The sequence below is a fragment of the Pinus tabuliformis genome, chromosome 4_2 (genome assembly GCF_031772625.1).
Source record: "Pinus tabuliformis cultivar Carrire ecotype Pingquan chromosome 4_2, CPIR1, whole genome shotgun sequence".
Taxonomy (NCBI): Eukaryota; Viridiplantae; Streptophyta; class Pinopsida; order Pinales; family Pinaceae; genus Pinus; species Pinus tabuliformis.
Window position 1 is genome coordinate 1,130,496,292 of NC_142304.1, and position 6,151 is coordinate 1,130,502,442.

The window sequence follows — 6,151 nt, forward strand, 5'->3', positions numbered from 1 at the left end:
GGACTTGGACCAAGAAAAAAATTCTTTTTCTCTTCCCTTGGTAATCCAACTCAAAGGCCAAGTGATATGGGATAATCCTAACATGAACCTCTAATAAAAATTGGCAAGTCAGAAAAAATTGTGAAGCTCTATATTATGGTTGCGGTTGGCCAATCCCAAATGACTTGAATCTTAGCCAGATCCACATGTACACCTTTCTCATTTATGATGTAACCTATATATTGGACCTGGCTCATAACAAAGGTGCATTTCTCAAAGTTGGCACAAAGTTTGTGCTAACACAAGGTTTGAAGGACATGTTGAATGTGGTGCAAGTTCTCTTCCCAATTGTTGTTGAAGATGAGGATTTGTCGAGATCAAAAACCATGAATGATTGGTGAAGGGATACAAGATGTCATTCATCAGCCTCATAAAGTAACATGGGAATTTTTCAATCTAAAAGGCATGACCAACTATTCAAAAACTCCTTCCTTAGATTTGAAGGAAGTCCTTTATACATCTTGTTATCACTCCATAATTTCTTAGGATGTAAATGAATTGCAGAGTTAACCACAAAACCACTTTTAAATTTATAAGCTATCCCTTCTAAACTCAGAGAGGGATCTCTCTATCATATTTATCTTTATTTCTTTAGGATTTTAGGCTAGATGTAAGGTTCAAAGTTTGGTTTTTTGAATTGTTTGGTTGAAATTGCAGAGAAATGCCATTGGGAAAATGGAGTCAAAGGCCTTAGGGTGATCAGATGCAAAAATATCAGAATAGATGTAACCGGTCAAGGAGGCAGGTTGTGGATATTCGTGGCTTGATGGAGTGATAGAGAGGAAAAGCTTAAGGTTCAATTAAACATAGAGCAGTTAAGAATCCTATATTAATTTTAGTTTGAAAACATAGATATTTCTTATAAGCCAAGATAGAGTGTATTTAAACAAATTGAATCTTTCATTTTATTTAAACAATATAGTTCATAATAAAATATGGAAAACAGAGATACAACAAGTTTACAGAAATAAAAACATCACTAGTTCGCCTAACACAAGAATCCTTGAACAAATTTCTATATTAAAGAAATGATGACTTTCTTCTTGAGAACAACTTTACATCAATATCGTGCTTTCTTCATCCAAGCTCCAACCCTTTTTTTATTACAAAGGGAACAATATATAAAATAAAACTCTCCTAAAATGTTACAATAATTCTGGAACAAAATCCTGAATAATAACTAAAAACAAAATAATATCTCCAATTTATCTGCTAGAAATATTGAACTGTTCATTAAACTCTGGAATTAGTTCACTGAATGTTGGAAATATGTAAAATGATCCTCAATTTTTTCATCTTCTGCTGCTAGGTTTCTTAGACTGATGATATACTCATATCTTCAATAATAACTAAAAATAAAATAATACATCTAATTTATCTGTTGGAAATATTGAATTCTTCATTAAACTCTGGAATTGGTTCACTGAATGCTGGAAATATGCAAAATGATCCTCAATCTATTAATTTTCTATTGCTAGGTGTCTTAGACTGATGATATCTTCATGCCCTTGAAAACTAGAGCTACTAATATTTTGTCATGGATTCTCGAAAGGTTGAAGTTGTCTTCACAAAACCTACTAGTTTCCCTCTCAAATTTGATTATCTTTGCCACCTATATCAACTAGCGGTCACTTTGAGTTTTATTTCTTTCGTTTTTTTCATTTCATCATGTTTTGAATAACTTCAATATTGTCATAAAATATTTGGGGAAAAAATATATTTTGAATAACATTTTTCAAATATTTTGATTAAACCTATAAATGAATTTCATAATTAAAATTTCAACATAATTGTTTGAATGATTTAATAAACCATCTTGTTTTCAAATCCATGTGTTGTTTTCCTTCTCATGGATTTTAAAAACCATGTCATGTTTTGGTTTCCCATGGATTTTGAAACATACATGTTTTGTTTCCTTGGTTTTGTAAAGTATCTTTACTTTCCCTTTTTACTCTTGCAATTTGTTTTTCCTTTGGATAAGTATTTATCCAAGTTCGTATCTTGTGCATTTCTCATTTTTATATCATAGCAAAAACATGCCTTTTTCCTTTGTAAAAAATTCATTTTTTATTCAACCTCCTTTCACTTTCACTTGTACATTAGTTTCATAATCTACTTTCATGTGTAAACTAGTCTTGTAAATATATCCAAGATTTAGAGAACTTCAATTAGTCAAATGGAAAATGATCATCCCCCCATATATCATAAATGTCCTTCCCGCCATATATAATGATATTTAAATCATTCTAAATAATGGTTTTCGGGGGATGGGTAGGTAGTAAATGGTTTTAGGGAAGGGGGGGTGGGATTTTTTGAAATGAAGGGGAAAATGACAACTATAAAGCCTGGTAAAGTGAAAAACATCTTTTCGGAGCCTCCATATTGGTTAAATGTCTAAAAGGAAAGGGGGCTCTGAAGTCCCTCACTAGCCATTGATTTATTTATTCACAGATCTCAAGGCTTTTAACATTGGGGAAAATTAATGCATTAAATGTGGGGTGGGGTCACAACCATTTGTTTGACTTTTGGATTTTTTAATTCAAAATTTATTGTTGGGTGACGCATGAAGGAAAATATGGTTACATAGTTTAGAGTTTTGGGTTTTCTAAGTTATTTTAAATTTAAGTTTAATAATTTCAAATAAATAATTTTACAAAATACATATATATTTTGTAAAATTAAAACTCATTTAAAATCAAAACTATTAGAAATAACTTTAGGGACATTTCATATTTTAGCAATGGAAAGGGTGTATTTTTATAGCTTACTCATGACATCTTAATGATGACCCCCTAGGGACCTCTGTACAAAGACAATTTATACTATAAGACCTGGTGTCTTTGTAGGCTAAATTTTATTATTGGATTCCCAAAAGAAATTACCAGATGATCATCAATTAACCACTATAATTTATAGGACACTAACACATCTGTGGGATCTATTGCAACCTAGTGATAGCCATAGTCAAATGGATCTTGCTAAAATAATTTCCCCCTTTGATCTGGTATAGAAGTTCATTAATTCATGGAATTAGATAGTTGTTCCTAATAATGATTTTTTTAAGTGATTGATAATCAATGCAAAACCTCCACATCCCATCCTTCTTCTGTACAAGTACAATTAGTCTCCCACAATGTCAGGAACTTAGTTGGATGTGCCCTTTTTGTAATAACTCCTAGATATGTTGCTTGATCTCTTAATTTTCTAAAATGGACCAGTGGTATATCAACCCATTGGGTAGAGTTGCTCTGAGAGTCAGATCAATCGAATGCTTGACCTTATAGTGCAAGGTTACTCTATGGGTGAGGATAATATGTCCCTATATTCTTCCATGATCTTATAAACTTGCTTCTACTGTGTGGAGGAATCCTTCTCAAGGGTCATGGATTTGACCATGATCTTCCCCTTACTTTAAGAACAAATTAGAAAGAAAAAAAATATCTCGTTCTTGGAGATGATCTTGATGGATTTCTTAGTAGAGATCAAAGAGATAGAAGTAGGTGGGGCTAATCCAGTATCTTGTATAACTTATTTCGCAAAGTAATAATAACAGTGTAAGGCCTAGGCTCATACATATCATGATACTTCCATAGGTATGGTTGGACTAACAATAAATCAAAAACTTCAAGAGGATCAAACTCACATATTACCTAATCTGTGAGGGGTTTGATGTTGCAGGGAAGTTTTCACTATTGGATGATGCATTGATCTCATCCTTGCTGGATCCACCTAATGGTGTATCGCTACAGGTGTGGTGTGGTTGATAGCCCCAACTACTAAACGATTTTTTCCAATATGAGGTTATTTTGGCTCCTACCGTTGACAATGAATTGTAATGGTGACCCTGTCACCCACCTCTATGAGTGGAAGAGACGCTCCCTTTCCTCTGGATCTTCAGGCTCAATCTTTTAAAATTTAGTGGTGGCAACAGTGGTGTTGGGATTTGCACCAATAATGTGATTCCCTTTGTCATTCCCCTTGTTAGGTTCTGACTCTGATTTTGAGAATGCATCTAAATTTGAAGCCTTCATCTCGGCCACTAGTGACTACATGGAATGACACCCACTTATGTTATGATTGGGGATCTTGTGGAACTCATACCACTTCCTTGTGTCCTTCTTTGTCTCTGTGGGTTCGTACTTTTCTTACGACTTTGATGGGTTGTACTAGGTCACCTCACCTTGGATTTATCCTTTTTTTATGTGGTTTTTGGATGTCATTTCCCTGCTTCAGATTCACAAATCCAAAGTCTCTCTTCTTCTATTTAAATTTATGTTCAAGCTTGTAAACATATCAGTATGTTGTGCCAAGTAAGGAGGTGTACAAAAAGTCCATTTCTTCCTGAATGTATTTGTGGAGTGAGCACTAGATGTCACTCAAAGTATTTGGTGCCTAGCTTTGCGTGTAGAGTATGAAAAATATTTGTGAAATTATGCATATTTCTATCCCTTTTCTACCATAGTGTGGTCCACTGTATGTATTTGTCCTCATAGCTCCCCACATGGTAATATTGTTTCTTAACAATGTCTCAGAAAGAGTTCCAACTTGGTTTGGTTGTGAATAGAGAGGGTTTCTTGACCCTTTTCTCATAGTATGTTTTCCACCACTACTTGACATGGGGAGAAACCTTAAGCAGTTGGAAAATAATCTTCTCCCTATTAGAGAAACCATGGACTGAAAAATAACCCTACAGCAGATTCAATCATTTATCTACAACATTTGCATCTATTTGACCTTTGAATATAGGGATATCGAAGTTCACTTATACCTTGAAGGGGGAGGCACATCCAATGTGTCTATTGAATGAAGATGCATCGTTGGTGGGCAACTATAAATGGATATGGGAAAATTTGTCTACCATCTCATTCCTTTACCACTTTAGGGATTCCTTGAGAGGAATAGTCTGATGGGATCTCCTTCTCCCTCATATTTCTTTTCTTCCACCATGGGATGTTGTTAGTGTCTATGGGGACAGTCTTGCAAGGGTTCAACTAGTTCAAGTCCCAAGTACTTATAAGTTGACCAAATTGGCGACATGAATAGAAAAACAAAGAAGGATAAAACCATGCTGATATCACTAATCTAGATTTATGCAAGAATTAAATGAAATACAAATATAAATATAAACACAAAACTGAAGTGAAAACATAATTTTAGTTCATTAATAAAAAAATCGACAACACATGTGGATAACATAATCAATACTTATGGACGTTACTCATGCCAAAGGTGCATTTCTCCAAGTTGGCACATAGTTTTTGTTGCCATCGGGTTTGAAGGACCTATCAAATGTGTTGCAAATGCTCTTCCCAAATCTTGTTGAAGATAAGGATGTTGTCGATATAAAAAACCACAAAACATTTTGTGAAGGGCCATAAGATGTCATCCATCAACCTCATGAAAGTAGATGAGGAAATTTTCAATCTGAAATGCATGACAAACCATTCAAAAATTCCTTCCTTGGATTTGAAGGCAGTGTTTCATACATCTATGGGCTCTATTGGAACCTTATGATAGGTAGACTTCAAATCAATCTTGTTGAAATATTTGGCCCCTTTGGATGTTTCAAAAGGTCATGAATCTACGGGATTGGATACCTATTCCTGAGAGTGATTTTTTTAGTTCTTGATAATTAATGTAGAGCCTCCAAGTCCCATACTTATTTTGTACAAGTACAATCGGGCTCCCACAAGGTGAAGAATTTTATCAGATGTGTCCTTTTTGTAGCAGCTCCTAGATATATCACTTCATCTCTTTAGTTTCTAGAATGAATTAGTGGTATATCAAACCATTAAGTAGAGGTGTTGTGGGAGTCAGATCGATCCAATGCTTGAAGTGATAGTATAAGGGTACCCTTATGGGTGAGGAGAAGATGTCCCTTTGTTTTTCCATGACCTTATCCACCTTCTTTTGTTTTGTGGAGGAACCCTTCCCAAGGACCATGGATGTGGCCACGATCTTCCCCTTGCTTTCAGAGCAAATCAGAAAGAAAAAATATTCCTGGTCTGGGAGATGATCTTACTACATTTCTTAGTAGAGATCAAGGAGATGGCGATAGGAGGGTCTACCTTTGATATCCTATATAACTTATTCCCAAATTAATAATAACAGT